This window comes from Vicia villosa, linkage group LG5 (assembly GCF_029867415.1).
Source record: "Vicia villosa cultivar HV-30 ecotype Madison, WI linkage group LG5, Vvil1.0, whole genome shotgun sequence".
NCBI classification, from domain to species: domain Eukaryota; kingdom Viridiplantae; phylum Streptophyta; class Magnoliopsida; order Fabales; family Fabaceae; genus Vicia; species Vicia villosa.
The window spans coordinates 29,582,223-29,601,662 of NC_081184.1; the positions used below are offsets into that span (position 1 = coordinate 29,582,223).

At 34.5% G+C, this 19,440-nt stretch overlaps 1 pseudogene; it reads right to left on the reverse strand.

Annotated features, from left to right (window-relative positions):
- Positions 1 to 250: 250 nt before the first annotated feature.
- Positions 251 to 1,486, reverse strand: LOC131604438 (F-box/kelch-repeat protein At1g26930-like; annotated as a pseudogene).
- Positions 1,487 to 19,440: the final 17,954 nt, after the last annotated feature.

The window sequence follows — 19,440 nt, forward strand, 5'->3', positions numbered from 1 at the left end:
ACATTTTCAATTTGGTCAGTATATTCTAAAATTTTATTAGTTTTATTATCTTTAATTCCAATAAAAAATATAAATTAACAAAAAATAGAAATAAATAATAACACCAATAATATATACTAAAATAACAAAATTTCAATATTATAAAATCAACACCCACAATAAATCAAAAGTCATCGACCAACTTTGTTTTAGGTTAAATTGAAAAGAAAAAAAAACAAAATAAATAATAATCTCATAATATAGAACAACGTCAACATCCCATCACCGCACCATTATGCATATATTTCCATGAATTCTTTCTCGCTAGCAATTTCCAACGTGGCGCACCTTCATCTGCAACCCAAGAATAAATTTCAATCATGTCCTTGCCATGAATATGACAGCCTCCAAAAAATAATAGTCGATCTCTACATGAATGAAAGGATAGGCCCCAAACATCAATTGAGGTGTCATGATTGGGAAATGTTCCAATGATAACCCATGAGTGGCTGTCTTTATCAAACTTTTTTATTTCTTGTTGTGCATAAACAACAACATATAATACATTTTTTATAGCTGCATACGAATGCAATGATTTAAAAACAAATGGTGCTCCAAACATCGAATTTTGTATCGGAAACATGTTGGGTATAACCCTCCATTCTTTTGTCTTCATTTCAAACTCTTCACCACATGTAAGATGTGTTTTATCGTATGCTCCAATCCCACCCATTACATAAAATTTTCCATCCATAAATACACTTGAGCATATTTTTCTAGCCGTATTCATTTTTGGAAGGGTCTCCTATTTTCCAGTGTTATAGTTATAAAGTTCAGTCGAGCTCAAGGTGTTTCCACACTCATCAACACCGCCAGCTATTATGCCAATTTCTCCAAGGCTAGCATAACCAAACATGCGTCTAGGAGTATGCAACATTTTTCCAACTGACCATGTATTAGTCAAAAGGCTATACTTGTAAATGATAGGATCCATTAATTCAGCTCCAAAGACTAAAAGCTCTATACCAACAGCCAATGACCCAAAAACTTGAAGCTTTTCAGAATTTATTTTAGGCAAATGCACCCACCTATTACGATTTGGATCAAAAGCTTCCCATTGAAGGACTTCAGAGGAGAAGTAAACCCAATATTCTAATATACCCATTTTCCCCCTCAATTTATACAATTCACCAGTCTTAATTAATGATCTAAAACTCTTATTTAATGCGGCAATTGACTCATAATCAGACCTTAACAATCTCATAAGACAATGAATTGACATATCTCAACCGAACCCTTGAATAAGAAAACTTGAATTAGAAGTTACACCAACATTATTTTTGCCATTTATGTGGTCTTTGGAAAGAGCATGCAAATTTTTCTCCTCCTCTTTCATATCCTTTTCCTCCACATCTTCGCTAAAGTAATTTGCTTGCGCTTCATATTTTGTAGACCTATCTTTATGTCCTTCTACTTCTAATTGATGCTGATAACTTTGACGATCCATTAAAGACTAGCAATATGATCCAACTAATTTTTTCTTATTCTGACATGAATACGAATGTCAAAATATCAATGATGACACACATATAAAGTACGCTTTAAAATCAGAACACTTATAATTTGAATTTGAATAAATCATATTCACCTTGTTCAACACAAATTTTTATCTAATTTGTAGGAAAAAAATATAAAATAAATTAGATAAGGAAAAAATATACTTACAGATTTAGAACAAAGACCTTCTGTATTCTCCTGATTGTATATACACTCTCGTTAGATATGACTAGTAGATTATGTTTTCTTTTTCAATAACATTCAAAATTTATAGTGAAAAAAAAAACCTAAAGAATAAACCATTTCAATTGAGTCAAACGTATACTAATTGCCTAAATTAACATTTTGTCTATTTTTAACTATTCTCCTTTTTAGTTTTGATTTTGCTTGACTTTTTCCATATCCGCATTAAATTCAATTTGAATTTTCAATTTAAATTTATTAATTAACATATTTACAATTTCCATGAATAATAATTAAGAAAATCTTTTCATGGAAATCATATATAAAGAAAATCTTTTCATGGAAATCATAAATAAAGAAAATCTATTAATTTTAATTTTTGTTATCTTATTTTGAATTAACAATTAAGATTAGTAATGACATCAATTTTAAATTTTGAATTGGGGTTTGAAAATAAAATTTAAGAAAACTACATGAAAAATTGATCAGCTGGAATATTTATCATTTTAAAAACCTAAATCAATGTGTTATGAAATTTAGAATCTATTTATTATATATGCTGTGAAGAATAATTAGGTTATTCTAGAAGTAACTCTTTTCTTTTTTAGATTTTTTTAAGTGAGGGTTGGTTAAAGAAATTTTTAACTTTATCTTTCATCCTTAATACAGTTAGCTAGGGCTTTTTAAATTCTAATTCAATTTGGACAACGACCCTCCAAGAACACTTAAAACATCAATTCTAGAGAAAGTTTCAAGATCTGCTAAAAAATAATAATGAAATTAATAAACCCATACTAGATATTATTTAAGGAGATGGAAATATGGGAATAAACAAATATTGTTTTGGTGAGGCCGATAAAAGGAGGTGGTCGTTATGTTCAAGTTGCTAGGAGGGTAGTTGGTCCTTATTCGAGCTTGTTGTTTGCTTTGAATTTTCTTAATTTTCTTATTTGAAGTCTGAGAAAGTAGTTTAACTCCTATATAAGACTTATTTCAAACTCTCCCTGCACAAGCTTAGAACGCTCCTTGACAAGTTGCATGTTAGTAGAATCTAATATGATATAATGTCAAGTGTGTTATGCTTGAAGTTTAATGATGCTAAACAGACTTATGTACACATAAGTGATCACAAAGAATAAAGAAAAAAGAATACATGAAAATATAATATGATGAGGTCACTATAACTGTATAAATTGATAAGTCACAGTGATTATCAATTAATAATTATTTTGCAAACAACTACTCATAATATATATATATATATATATATATATATATATATATATATATATATATATATATATATATATATATATATATATATACACACACACACCAAGTATGTCATGTACTTAGAAAAATAAACAAATAAAAGAAAGAAAGGACTTACTAACAAAGCGAAAATTGAAGCGATACTACTTCACCGTGCACATGACGAAGCATGAACTAGTGTTCCAAAAGGGACTTCCGTGCTACAAAAACTTTTACTTTACCGTTCTTGCTACTTTTTATTTTGTCAATGAACAAAATACATTGCTTTGTAGTGTATCCAAGAAAGTTGTTGGCTTAATGATCATCCATTTTAATTTGAATTTTCATCTTGGTTGTTTTCATAATCGTTATCTTGCTCCTCCTCAAGTTTCACCTCCTTAGGTTAATCAATCCCTTATTTGGTGTTCATTGATGTATGTCTTTTGAAGATACACCTGCATCATGAAATGAAATACCTATTCTGAGTAATATCAGATACAACATCAAAAGTAATTTATGCCTCTTTTACCATTTAAAAAAATACTTGTTGCTTCTTTCTAGGTCACATAATTCATCTTCTTGCCACATATACAATAGGATTAGAATATTTTACCCATCATATATCTTGCGCCACCATAAATGAGAATCCATATTCTCTTAATAAAGTCAAGAAATTTTTCTACAAAATCAATAAGACAAGCTAGGTACCCAATCTTCATTGGGTCCTTGGGGGTTAGTGAAAAATTGGTTACATTCGGGAATTCATTGAAAAACACCTTTAGGAGCAAAAAAAACTCCTAAATTTTAGTTTTTCAATAGTGTGGCCTTTCTTGCAACCATAGTGACAATTTAAATCTTCACCATCACTATAATCACCATCAATATGCTCACCTTTTGAGAACCTTAAACAAGAAGTCCTAAGATCTTGAGACTTCGTTCCTTCCTCCTTATTCGTGACTTTCTCTTTTTTCTTCTTCTCAAGCTTTTTCTCATGCTTGTCTAAGAAAGTAAGTTATTGCTCATGTTCTTCAAACTTACCAAATAATATAGTGAGATCAAGTGTTGTAAGATTATTGGCTTCCTTGATCGCGGTGACCTTTGCTTTCCAACTCCTAGTAAGAGATCTCAAAACGTTGTTAGTACTAATCGTATTGGAATAGAATTACCAAGTGCTTTCAAACGATTAATGAGATTTGATGTATTTTTCTTATCATCATCCTTCCATAGTGCTTTCGACTTAGGTGTGACAAGACCATTAGTATTGGTTTGATTAATTTGTGTTGGACCATTTAAAATAGCATACCACACACCTTTGTCATAAAAATTTACATAGACGCGCGACAAGCTTTCCAATAACTATAGTTTTTGTCAAAAAAAATAGATGCTCTATTGTAAGCCCCTTTAGGTTCCTACGCCATTTTCTAATAAGATTTTCGAAGCACGCGATAAACTGGAGTTCTAATACCATTTGTTAGACTACGACAACTTATATGGAGGGGGTGAATAGATCCCCAAGCCAAAATACCCAATTAAAAATATTAGGTAATTAAAAGCTTATTTGAAAAAATGCAAGCGGAAGGATTTAATCTAGATCGAAATAGTAGTCTAAACGAGCCTAGTTATTAGAACTCGGATATGCGTAAATTGTATGGATTAAAACAATAATAAGAACAATCAACACAAGTCTATCTTAATTAATCGTTTACCACAAATCACAATGGTTACCTATTTCCAAAGAAATTATTGATAAAATTGCTGAAGCGGTAAAGCGGCAAGCAAAAAGTAATAGGTATTATTTATTACCGGGTGATATAGGTTATATTGTATCGTAGTCCATAGAGATTGGTGAGAAAAACTGTCTTTCGACTATCTCGCGTTCTAAGTTTCATGAATGGGTGCAGAAGTAAAATGCAGGAAAAGTAAATAAAAGCAAATAAACAATCTTAATAGTCTAAGAGAAATAGTTATGGAATTGCATTTCATTCTACCCGTCGAATACTTAAATCTGAAAATCTATTGCTCAACACTCATAGTACGCATCAAAATCACCAGGCATCATTCGAGACGCCACATTAGTGCCCATTTCTGCAGCACCGACGAAAGCTAACCGTACTATTCACATCAGCGATTTCTCCACCGACACAAACAACACGGAGGCATTAAAATCGATACCCATTACGATTGTTAGCCCTAAATCCATGCCTGAAATCTAGAAACTAACAGTTATCATTCCTAATCAAGATCTATGATGTCTATTTCTACAACAACACAAATTCGAAGCATTTAAGCAAAAAGATCAAGAACAACAACAATGATGATTTATAAAGTGAATATATAAACGATCCCAAGATCAACAAATGTACATACAATAACAGTAGAAATATACATACAAAACCCACCATTGGAATGAAACATAGGGAAGAAAGAAGATGAACCGGTGTAACAACCTGCTTAAAAATTTACGTTCAAACGGAGTCGCCACCCACTTTATTTGGGCAAGTCAGAAACCCTTAAAAAAAAAAGAGAGATTTGGGTAAGTAGGTAAATTAGGCAAAGGGAAGGTGTTAGGCACCCTTTGCCTCCCTTGTACTCAAGGGGACCCATTTAATCTTTAGGTTTAGGTTTTATAAAAAAGGTTTGACAATTGTTCACTAATAGATTTAAAAAAGGTTAGCCTTTGCCCAAAAGGGTAAATCTTAGTTTTGATAAAACCATTGTCGATCGAGACAACAATAGCCGAATACCAAAAGGCATATAAACAAAATTGTAATAAAATTAATAGGCCTCAATGCATCATCATTGGCCAAAACAAGGTTTTTTTAAAAAAGAGCCTCATAGAAATCATTGGCAAAATGGAAAAAAAACCAAAGGTTTGTAAAAAATATATTGACAATAGAAAATACCCTTTTTAATAAAAGGGCGGCCTCATACCAAAAGGTTTAATCATTGGCCAAAAAGGTAAACCCAAGGGATAGAGTCATTGTCAGATCGAGACAACAATGACCAAAGGCCAAAAGCCATGTATAATGAAAATAGGCCATTGTCAAATCGAGACAACAATGGCCAAAAAAACCTTTTTTAGGGGTGGCCTCATAGATAATCATCGGCCGTAAAGGTTTGAATTTGAGATTGAGTTTGAAAATGGGAAAGGGTTTGTCGGCTCTTATCAGTTAATCGACAATGGCGGATTAGGGATGTTCAAGACAAACCCTAAGACAAACCCTCAAAGGGAGAAGAGAAAAAGCGTAGAAGACAAGTACGTGAAATTGAAAAAAACCTCGTCCCCTTTTCAGGGTTGCCAAGACTCCTTTTTATAGAGTTAGAGAATTAGGTTAAAATCTATAAGAGGAAATAACCCATATCCAAAAACCCAATTTGATATTTTATAAATTAGTAATAATAAAATAATAATAATTATCTAAATAAAATATAAATAATGCTTAATCCAAAATGACAAAAATAGGTTAGAAATATTTAATTGATGATTAAATAAATTGTAAAAATTGACAAAAAACCCTAAGATAAAATAGATGGACCAAACATTTCAAGATTCAACCTAGTGAATTTCAATCACACCCCTTTTCCTTTGTATGCACCCCTTAGTCAATAATAATAACCATTTATATTTAAAATAGGTTGTGAGAATTAAAAAACCAAAATAAAATATGCGGGCCAAATGTTTGGGGCCCCAGTATCTACTAACCACACCTCTATTTTAATTCTAAACAATTTATAAGAGAATGAGTTTAACAATAGAGATGTTAAACCCCATGGCTCCTATTTTTTTTGGTATATCCTTAAGAAATTAATTTTAACCAGACGTAAAACAATCTGGTAAATTTTGGGGTATGACAACCGGAAACTCTCACCGTGTCAAGGCAATCGAGACAAATCCATAGCAAATCCACATGATGTAGCACCCATTGGTGTTTCCTAAGCCTCTAAACTATCAAAAATGGATCAGATCTCTTCCATGGGGGAAAGAGATGATAAAAACCTAAAAAATCTGATTTTACAACATATATACAAAAACTGAAAATCGCAGACCGCGCTAAGCACGCCTACTGTGCTAAGCCCGTTGTCCTTTATTTTTTTAAACCTCCTGAGCCCGCTTAGCGCCAAATACCCGCGCTAAGTGCCTTACTTTCTGCCAGACTTGGTCTTCAAAATTTCCAGACCGCGTTAAGCGCCAAAAAAGCGTGCTAAGCGGGCTCAACAGAACAACAACTTTTATTTCCAAAACGCTTTCGCCGCCATGTCTTCGACACTTTATTCCTCAAAGCTTCGAACATGCATAAATACCTACAAAAAGACAACAAAACTATCAAACGGTATATATTTACACGAAAAAGTAACAAAACACAAACGATACAAATATACACAAAAACGGGGAATCATTCAAACGGTATTACAAAAAGTATCGATAAGTGCCACTATTTATATACACAAAATAACTACATTTTGGCACTTATCAAAAATGAAAACTAGTAATTGGTCGAACACTTGGTGTGCAATCTAATTTTCAGAATTTTTCCTTTGAGTTGTGTTGATATAAAAACCACTTATAATTCAAGTGATTATAAGCTAATGAACACACCACTTTAAACAAAACAATTGCAGAAAAATTCTTACGAGTCAATCAATCAAAAAATGTTATTCGACAAATTGTGTAATGAAAACAAAAACTAGCATTTTATCGAACACTTAATGTGCGGTAAATTTTTGAGATTTTTCCTTTAAGCTTTGTTAATATGAAAAATCACTTACAATTAAAGTGATTGTAATATAATCAACAAAGAAATTTTCAACTTTAATAATGAAGTAAAACATCTATACGAATTGATATATCAAACACTACATTCAACAAATTGCACATACAATTAAAATGAGAGTAAGAGAGAAAGAGATAGAGAGTGACACAAGGATTTGGTAAGGTAGTTTCCCACATCGTCCTCGTGTATGGGTACGTCTGCCCTCAATTTAAAATGAAATTGAGAAGTTATTTCTTAATTTTCAAAAAGTAACTACAAGAGAAGTGTTCCAAGAGGAACCCTTACAAACCCTGACTGTTTGTTGTTGATTCAACCCCTTCTCTTCTTTGTTGTTGATTCAACCCCTTCTCTTGTTTTGATCTTCAACAAGACCGGGATAAAATAGATCCAATTGATTCTTATAATCTTGCTACCCCTTTACATTCTTTATCTCCAAAGCTTTCGCGCACAATCAAATTCACCTATTATAACACAAGCTTTCAATTTGATATTTCGTTCTCTTGTTACTCATTTGCGAGTTACCAAAAATCCAAAGCTTTCACTTAGCCGCGATCCTCTCTTAAAAGACTTTTACAAAATCCCCATAGTTTTTCCGAATGAAACCCCCTGCAGATCTCAACTCAATATTCTCGACTACACAAGAACCTAATCGGGTGTTATCAAACCTCGTATAAATGGAACCCCAACAAAAGATGATTATGTGTAATTTTTCAGTGTGTGTGCATATAATGAAGATAAAGAGTAAGTGCAGTATGTGTTTATAATTTCATCAGGGTGGAATGAAGCATGATTGATGTATTTATAGTTGGGGAACTTTGGCGGAAAAGAGGGAAACTTCTGAATTGAAAAAATATAAAAAATTTGACCCATATAACAATATGTACCGACCTAAAACAGTTATGTGCTGACATGAAAATCATCACTTAATAATATATACCGACCTAAAACAATTATGTGCCGACACAAAAATTGTATGAGCCGACTTGAAAGCTAGCTCATAGAACAGAAGCCACAGGCTTTAAAACTGCAGTACTTGTGTTGGCTTGAAAATCATTTGTGTCGACCTGAAATATTTTATGTGCCAGCACGAAAAACTTATGTGCCGGCCTGAAAAGCGGATGTGTTGGCACATACAAAGTGTGTTTTGTGCAGAAAATGATTTTTCATAATTTGGATCATTTTAAAACTTGGTTTGAATGCTTCCTAAGATCTATAATGCAAAGGTGCACCAAATGAAACAAAGATACCATCCAATATATATAAATGCTAAGTTTTCCAAGTTTTGACATCATGCAAAACATCTAATGGTGAAGTTGCACTCACAGTTGAAACAACTGGTCCAACAAGTTACACCAATATGACAACAATACTTGTACAATATGATCGAGCAGAAAAGCAGTAAATAACACAAAAAACTGGTAACCCAATTCGATGCCACTTGCACCTACGTCTGCAAGGTTGGCTTACAACCCATGATAGGAAATTCACTATTAGTATCTTAGAACATTAGTCTTACAAGCAACAACAAACGGTATGTTGTCTTATGCCTTTTCATAACACTATACAATGACTTTCTATTTTGATCTCCCCTTAAATATGAGAACCCCTCCCATTTTAAAATGAAAAGAAATATATATATAGTCTCTATCGTTCTTGAAGACGTTGTCCCAAATGTTTACGGGCACTTTTTCCACTAACCCAATCGATTGGGTGTAAGTATCAATCGATTGGACAATACAAATTTTGTTCAAAAGATGTTCAGACAGTTCCTGGTTCAACTGACACATTTCCAAAACATTTTTAAGAATATTTTTCTTAAGAAAATAGGATTAAAAATTTTATTTGTGTGTGTGTGTGAATTAAATGTATAAGTTTACAAAAAAGCCTTATGTTTTTAAAAAACATGGTTCACTAAGAAGCGGCATGACGAGCTTTATCACTTCCTCTTTTATACTTTGAAGCTTCAAGACTTGCTAGGTGACTCAATCATATAGACACTTGCTTGAATTATTCTTGTAGATGAGGCTTGGGATTTATCCCTGTTGAGTGCCTTCATTAGAGGATGATTGCAATGATCATTAAATCCTAACTTATTTTCTTGCATATTTAAGCGCTTGTGGTATAGGTTCTATTATTAAACATATTTTATTTGATATCATTGAAAGCAATAGATTCTTTTATTACTTTTTCAATTAACCTCCATATTAATATGGTTCCACATATTGCTTGTTTTTCTTCTCATTTGGGATCAAGTAAATACCCATAACCATTTTTCATGACCAACTTAGGATTTTGAAATTCCATCGGAGATGTAACACCCTAAATTCTACCCGAAAGTATAATGCGAGAAATATCAGAGTATTTTAAAATTTCAAACAACACATTGGGGTGTCACATATCAACTTAAAACTTCAACTTGTATTTCATTCAACAATGATACATAGCATTCGAAATAACAGTCAACTATCAGTTTATCTCAACTGAAATAACTTGGAAGTATAATAAGTACTTCATATTATTCAACTTGGATTCAACGGTTATAATAAAAACAACTAAAAACATCAACAACATAGAAATAACGATATAAACGACCCTCGAGTGCTACGTATCAGAGCGACACACCAACAGGACTCGATGAAGCAACAAACTTCCATAATTATACTTGAGTACCTGCCCATTTCCCATGGTAGGGAAAACATCAGCAGCAAGGGTGAGATATCAAACTATATAAATAGGATCATGATAAATCATATATCCGGTAAATAATATAAATGAATCACCGCTTCGCACAACATCAACATAAACAACACAAATAACATCATCAACAAGTAGTTATGATATCAACAAATGAACATCTTCAACAATCAACATATAAGCATCTTCGGTAAAAAAAACCTATAAGCATCTTCATCAGGTCTACATATAAGCATCAATATAATCATACAAGAATCTTCAACAAGTCAACATAAAAGCATCAATATCATCATATAAGCATCTCCAACAAGTCAACATATAAGCATCAATATCATCATATAAGCATCTCCAACAAGTCAACATATAAGCATCAATATCATCATATAAGCATCTCCAACAATTCAACATATAAGCATCAATATCATCTCATAAGCATCTCCAACAAGTCAACATATAAACATCAATATCATCATATAAGCATCTCCAACAATTCAACATATAAGCATCAATATCATCATATAAGCATCTCCACCATGTCAACATATAAGCATCAATATCATCATATAAGCATCTCCAATTGTAACACCCCATATTTTTCCATTATTTAATTTAATTAGAATTTAAATTATTTAATTGGATTAATTGGCATTTTGGTAAATTATTGAGAAATATATATTATGGAAATAAGTAATTGGGCTTTTGTGTTGTGATTAGTAGAGAAGGGGTGCTAAGTGTGTAGGTCTCACTAATCATTATCCTATTTTTCATAAAATAGAGAAATTGTGAAAAAGGGAAATTAGAAACAAAAAGAGAAAAAGTTTGAGAAAAGAGAAGATACGTGAAAGAGGAGAAAGGAAAAAGAGAACCTTCAAGGAATTCGAACTCTAAGGAAAGGGGGGACTCTTCTGGTTAATAATTATTATACAATCAAGGGTAGTATAATTGATTAAGATTGTTGTTTGATTCAATTGAATGTGTTGTGTTTTAGGGAATTGTTAGGATTTGATGAAGTGTTCATAATTTGATTTGTGTTGGTGAAAAATTGAGTATGTTGAATATGTATTGTTGATTATTGATGTTAAAACATGTTAGAAGTATGTCTAAATATGCAATTTGGTGCTGTTATGAGATTGTGAACGTTTTGGTACGATTGGGTTCGCATTTGGCATGAATTGGAAAATGGAAATTGCTGTCAAAAGTGGATTTTGTGGTTGCAGGTGCAAAGTAACCAGTTACTTGAGGTGTGGTAACCGGTACCACTATTGGTTTTGGTGTTGTTGTTGCTGTCTGGGAGGCAGTAACCGGTTACTGGGATTGAGGTAACCGGTTACCGCTGTTACAAATGGGATTTTTGGTCTGTCCGTCAGGCAGTAACCGGTTACATGGATTGAGGTAACCGGTTATCACTGAAGTTTTTTGAAAATTGTTTTATTTTAAATATCCGTAACTTTTGATCCGAGCGTCCGATTAATGTATCGTTTTGGGCGTTGTGAAGCTGATTAAGAGCTTTTTATGATGAATTGGTGAACTGGGCAGTGGCCCAATTTTATTTTAAATCTTGATTTAATTTAATTGATGAATTGTAGCATTGTGTACATATATGTGCGAATGTAGCAATGTGTTGTTATGGTGATGAAACTATATTGATTTTCATTGTGATTGGATGATGTTTGACAAGAATATGTGTGATATGATTGAATGATTGCTAAGACATGTGCATGATTATTGGTGATGAAATGGTGAGTTGTAATGAGACAATGTGATGCATCGGATCGATGATGTTATAAGTATGCCATATGTGTGCATTCATTCATACGCAATTTGGTGACGGATCCCGGTGATGTTATGGATCAAATGGTGGGCATTATTCCTATTGTGTGGAATTTGTATCGGTTAGACTGTATCTTGGTGATGAATAGATCAGTCGGATGGGTTTAGCCCATGTATGATACCACATGCATAGAGTCAGTTCATTCATGTGCATAATGATATAGTATGACTGAATGATTGTAGTGTTATGTTCAATGATGCGTTTGCTTGCATGGATGTCTGGTTAATTGTTTGGAAATCTGAATACATGTTATAATGTGGTGAATAACATTTTTATGATGTTCTATTGCTTATGAGTGTATAATACTTATTAATTGTGAATGAGACTCGCCCTTACATGTTGATAATTTTCAGATTGAGGAGTAGCGACTTTATTGTTCGGTGAGGATAAGTCGTAGAGTCTATCCATTTATTTTGGGTCATGCTCTGGTCTTGTAACACTGGGAACGATAGTTTCTGAGTTTGATCATTATACTCTATTTATTGGTTTTAGATTGTGTTTCTATTGGTTTGTTATGGTGATGTTACACTATTCCGCTGTGATAAACATGAGATTGTTAATTGATGAATCGTTCCTAATAAAGCATGACAGTTGAATTATATTTGGTTTTAATTTTTTTTAATTGTAGCACCCTTGTTTTCATGTTTTACTTTGAGTATTTTAATAATTGATGTGGGGTTTTAGAAGGGTGTTACAATAGTGGTATCAGAGCATAGTTGGTCGTTGTGACCAGAGTCTTGTTATTATTCCCTTGTATGCATCGAGTGCAAGTTGTCACTGTCGATATTTTTGAGCTGATGGAATTGTTTTGTGATAAGCAGAACAATGGCTGGAAGAGCTGGAAGAAATGATGATGCAATTGCAAAGGCTCTAAGAATGATTGCTGGTGTACTGGGAGGAAATGTCAATGGAGCGGGGATTGGTGCTGACAGACAATTGGGGAATTTTCAAAGGAACAATCCTCCGTTGTTCAAGGGCACTCATGATCCCGATGGTGCTCAAAAAGTGGCTGAAGGAGATCGAAAGGATATTCAGAGTTATTGATTGTGTTGAGAACCTAAAATTGAGGTATGATACTCACATGTTGTCGGAAGAAGCTGATGATTGGTGGGTTGCTACTAGAGCTGAGCTGGACACTGATGGTGTGGCTATTTCTTTGGCTATGTTCAGAAGAGAATTTTTGAGGAGGTACTGATCGGTAAATTAGCAAGTGTACTAATCTGCCAATGTAGTAATAATAGGAAATACCTAAGTATCGATCTCAAGGACTGCATACCAATACAGAGTTATGTTTTAATTCAATTAAACAAAAAGCCTTGGGGGTTTTTTATTAGGAATTATAAATTTAATTACAAATAAAAGTAATAGATGTACTCGACCAAAGATGAGTAACATGCCAGGGTAGGTGTGTGCATTAACATGTAACAATTCTGAACCCTTGTTTCATAACAAAATTCAACTTATCAATTACCAGTTCTTAAGGGTGTTTGCTCCTAAGTCCTTAGTGGGCAAACCTTTGAACATTCAATCCTAATCCCAAAGTCCTTTGATATTAGTTATGAATTCAAGCATTATTATTATCAAGAATGTTCCGGTTACTATAGGGTATCCCTAGTCCTAGGTGATATCTACTATAGAATAATGGTATAAAAACCCTAACAATGGAGGTCCATCCTAATTGTCAGTCATCAATCAATCCAGTTGGTCCGACGAGGAAAGCGTTAAAAACCTTATACCATTAAATTGAACGTGAAAGAGAAATATGTTATTGAAATATGGAATTCAAAATCATCACAAATGTTAATCAGGGACACCCCCTAGCATTGGGGGGTTTAGCTACTCATAATATTCAAAGAAAACACAATAATGAATAAAGACATTACAAGAAATTGGAGGAGATTGAATCTTCAATCGCTTCCGTTCATGAAGATCTTCTTCTCTCCCAAACCCTTGCTCTATCCAATATTCTCTTGTATTCTTTTCTCTAATCTGTCAAAAGTCCCCTTCTCCTTACATAAACTTCGTTTAAGGAGCTTCAGTATCATTCTCAATGTCAGCAAAAAGTCCAAAGTACCCTTAATACAAGACAGAGTAAAACAGATCAAAAAGTGAAGTTTCTGTCCGCATCCATCTACACAGGCCTTGTTGATTAACACGGGTGCCCGTGTTGATTCACTGACTGACGTAAGGTTGAAATTCTGCGCAAACCTATCAACACGAGCCGTGTTGATTAACACGGGTGCCCGTGTTGATTCACTGACTTGTGCTCGTTCACTCCTTTCCTGAAGCTTTCAACACGGGCCGTGTTGATGTACACGGGTGCCCGTGTTGATCTCCTGATTCTTCAACAATTCCCCTCTTTCAGCCTTCCGGAGTCCCTCAAGTCCTGTCATTAGTTGCTCCGATCACACGCATCAACCTACAACACTAACACTACCAAACAAAGGCATAAAGAGGATCTTTTGACATACTTTAAACCAAATGCAATGCAATACTATAAATGAATAAATATGATAAACTTAACTTAAAAAGCAATAAAACAACCGAATGTGTTACCGAGATGATGAATTTGTGCTGGATGAAAGACATAACTTAATAGAAATGGTGACCGATCACAACCCCAAACTTATCTCATTGCTTGTCCTCAAGTAATGTATTGAGACTAAACAGAGGTCACCCACGAATTTCTCCTCTCCACAACACAGCCTGTGTTTTTCGCAACTTGGATTTTTCCTTCCTAATCAAGCTTCTAGTTTCCTGAATCGAACTATCTACCACACTTTCACATTAGAGGGCCTCTTTACCTGTAAACTTTTCACACTCTCACAAGAAATCTCGGGGTTAAAGTGTTTGCACTCACAGTACCAAAGTATGCAATATCAACTCTTAATTTTGAATTTACTCTATCTTCACTACACAAACAGATTCCACACACTTTATGAGGTCATTTGGGTTGTAACGGGGCTTAGGTACGGTAGGATAGACAAACGAATGGATAACAAAGGTTTTTGGGTTCAGCATTTATGTTATTTTTCTCATTTTTGTGCCTCACTAATAAACTGGGGGTTTATTCAACTTTGATTCTTCTTAACTCAATTTTTCCTATGAGCATGTTCGAGTTTTTAGTTACGGCAAGTGCTTTTCTCTTCTTCTTTTTTTTCTTTTTGATTTCTATTTACGCACTTGCTCTTTTTCTACGAATTGTCACCCCAAACTTAGTTTCTTGCATACTTTATAATTTACAACAGTCATGCCGAACAAGGGTAGGAATTGTATAATTACGGATGAACAGGGGTTTAATTCAAACAAAAAGGCTAAAGCTCAACGGGGTTCACAAAGGATAACCATCAAGTAAAGGATGGATAGAAAGGCTAAGGGTTAAACAAACAACATGCCTCAGTGTGTGTCCTCGTGCTGTGATGTGTAAAAAGAACATACGCAAAATCAGAGTGATAAGGTCATACTTGACTGAACTCTCATGATGATATTTTAGTGTTTGGCCTTTGTACTCTCACCATGTTGGTTATGCTTACAAGCTTTGAAGCCTCCTCGTGTCATGTGGTTTCTTTTTCGACTCTGGTCTACCATACAACCATTTTGGTCCGATGTTACCAAATTGCATCCAACCTTTAATTTTATCATTTCATGGCTGCATCAACTTCCGAGGTTCCTCGGGAGATCAAGTATGGGGAGTATCTTTCATCCACTAGCTATCAATCTCGGGTTCATCCAACAACTATCTGTCACTCTGTAACATAATGGTACCCCAGAAAACGAATAGTAATGCTAAAAACAAAATAAACACAAAAACAAGAGCAATGCAAGAAAACTCCCCCACACTTGAGCTAAACATTGACCTCAATGTTTTAGCCCAACTGCGGAAAGAACTCACATAGGGTGCATCAACTCCAGCTGTCGCTTTCAAGCTTTCACTAGAGACGCCCTCTTTTATTACTTGAAAATAAAAGAAACAAATAGAGATATTAATTATTAAAACTGTGGGTTGCCTCTCACGAAGCGCTTCGTTTAACATCGCATGGCTCAACGGTCCATTATCCTTTATTATGAAGGGTATTTCCTCTTCCACACCTTGGTTCTTTTCACTACCGCAACCACGAACTCATGAAGATGAAAAGCATGGACAAATTTTCTCTTCAATTCACTTCCCACATTCTTCTTTTCATCTTTCTTTTTCTTAGAACATTTGATGGCTATATGCGTTGGTTCCACCCGAGAGGCTATGCTCGACACTTTTTCTTGGAGCTGTTTAGACCTTTTGTTCTTTTCCTCACTTTCAGTCATACCATCAGAAGTTTCATCATTTATAACCGCCTTGTGTTTCTTGACTCCTAACATCTTCAAGGTTACTTCTTCATCAAATGATTCCAGCGTTAGTGTCCCTTTTTCAATATCGAAATTGCAGCGGCCTGTCAACAAAAATGGTCTCCCAAGAAGGATAGGAGTCTCTTCATCTTCCGGAATGTCCATGATGTGGAAGTCAACCGGGAATACAAACTTATCAACCTCCACTAGTACATCTTCAGCTACCCCATATGATTTCTTAATGGTGTGATCAGCGAACCTTAACTTTGTTTTACTTTCACTAATCTTTCCCAATTCAAGCTTTTTGAAAATAGATAGTGGCATTAAACTCACACTAGAACCAGAATCGATGAGTACCTTTTTAAATATTATATTCTTGATTGTGCACAGTATCGCCACTGCTCCAGGGTCTTTCCTCTTGATTGGGATATTTCTTGCTGACGAGACTATACCACAGTTCTCAGTTTCAATTTTTGGTTCTCCTCCCAGTGATCTCTTTTTCGCCATCACCTCCTTCATAAATTTCCTAAACAAGGGCATGTGCTCAAGTGCTTAGAAGAAGGGTAGATTTACCTCTAACTTTTTGAACAAGGCAGTAAACTTCTCAAAGTCTTTCTCTTTTGAATCCTTCTTTGTCACTCTGGAAGGGAAAGGTAGTTTGATCATCGGTTCAACAGCTTTCTTATTTTTTTCTTCAAATGGTTTACCCGGCGGTACCACAACTTCTGGATCTTTTGGATTTTCTCTTATTTCCAAATCCACCTCTATTACCATGGGGTCATCTATTTCCTCTTTTTCTTTTTCAGATTCTGCCACTTTCTTACTTCTTGTAGTAACAACATTAATCTTTTCTTGGTCTTTCGGATTTTTCACAGTTGAACTCGAAAAGGTTCCTTGTGCCTGTAGAGTGAGATGTTGTGCTATTTGACCCACTTGAACTTCTAGATTTTTTATTGAAGTTGTGGTGTTCCTGTGGTTGTTTTTGGTCTCTTCTTGAAACTGAGAGCATTGTCCAGCCAATCTCTCAATAGCTACTTCCCACTCTGCCTTCTGAGGATTTTGTTGTTGATCTTTCCAAGCGAAGTTGGGATGATTCTTCCACCCTGGATTATAGGTGTTAGAATACGGATTGTTTTGCCTCAAGAATTTGATTTCTTCAATTTGCTTGGGAGTAGCAACACAACACATAGTTTGGTGAGGGCCATTAAAAATTTCACAGATTACAAGTTGAGCTTGTTGGACTTGAGCAACCTGTTGAGTACCTATATTCATAGCCTTTAATCTCTTTTCTATCTCTGCAGCTATAGCATCTTTAACCCGAATTTTTGAAGTTTCCAGCTTAAGATCAATGATTCCTTCCGGTTTGCTAGCACACCTGTCATACAGCTCCAAATGCTCATTTGCAGCTATTGCTTCAATGATTTTTATGATGCCGGAGGCTGTTGTGAAATTTGTTGAGCCTCCAGCTGCTGTATCAATCAACTGTTTTGTTTTCATTCTGAGCCCATTGACAAATACTTGCATCTGTTCAGTCTTGTCCATATTATGAGTGGGACATGCTACTAGAACTCTTTTGAATCTTTTGTAAGCATCTCCTAAGGGTTCACCCTCCTTCTGCTTGAAGTTCAGGATGTCATACCTCTTCCTTATAAATACAGATGCAGGAAAATACTCATTTAAGAAAGTTTTTTCCATCTCTTCCCATGATGTAATGCTGCCCGCTGGAAGGGAATAGAACCACTCTTCTGCTTCTTCTGCCAAGGTGAATGGGAACATTCTCAGCTTCTTTGCCTCTTCTATATGACCTTCAATTTTTAAAGTTGTACTCATGGTCAGAAACCTCTGTAGGTGCTTGTTTGCATCTTCATTAACCTTTCCGGTGAAAGGTTTTCTTTCAAGCTGATTTATTGTGCTCGGATGCAGTTGAAAGTTAGCAGTGTTCACCGGTTGGTTGACAGTAGTTAGTCTCCCTCCCGGTGTCTTTCTAGCACCATAGTCTCCGAGAAGCCTCTCAGGAGGAGGAGGACTTTCACCCATAATTTCTGGTTCACTTTCAGATTCCGAACTTGAATAAACTGTAATCACTTCTTCCTCGAATTCCAGTTTAGCTTGACGAACTTATCTACCCCTTGCGTGCAAAGTCCTTTCAATTTCTGCGTCAAAAAGAAATTTTGCTGAGGCCTTACCTCGCATAAACAGATTAGACAATTATTAGAATGAGGAACAAAAATAAAATAAATTTTTTTTCGCAGAAAATAAAATTTTAGTCGCAGAGCAACAAAATTCTAATTGAATTAAATCTAAAAACTCTATAATCTTCGACAGTCCCCGACAACGGCGCCAAAAACTTGATCGGTAAATTAGCAAGTGTACTAATCTGCCAATGTAGTAATAATAGGAAATCCCTAAGTATCGATCTCAAGGACTGCATACCAATACAGAGTTATGTTTTAATTCAATTAAACAAAAAGCCTTGGGGGATTTTTATTAGGAATTATAAATTTAATTACAAATAAAAGTAATAGATGTATTCGACCAAAGATGAGTAACATGCCAGGGTAGGTGTGTGCATTAACATGTAACAATTCTGAACCTTTGTTTCATAACAAAATTCAACTTATCAATTACCAGTTCTTAAGGGTGTTTGCTCCTAAGTCCTTAGTGGGAAAACCTTTGAACATTCAATCCTAATCCCAAAGTCCTTTAATATTAGTGATGAATTCAAGCATTATTATTATCAGGAATGTTCCGGTTACTATAGGGTATCCCTAGTCCTAGGTGATATCTACTATAGTATAATGGTAAAAAAACCCTAACAATGGACGTCCATCCTAATTGTCAATCATCAAT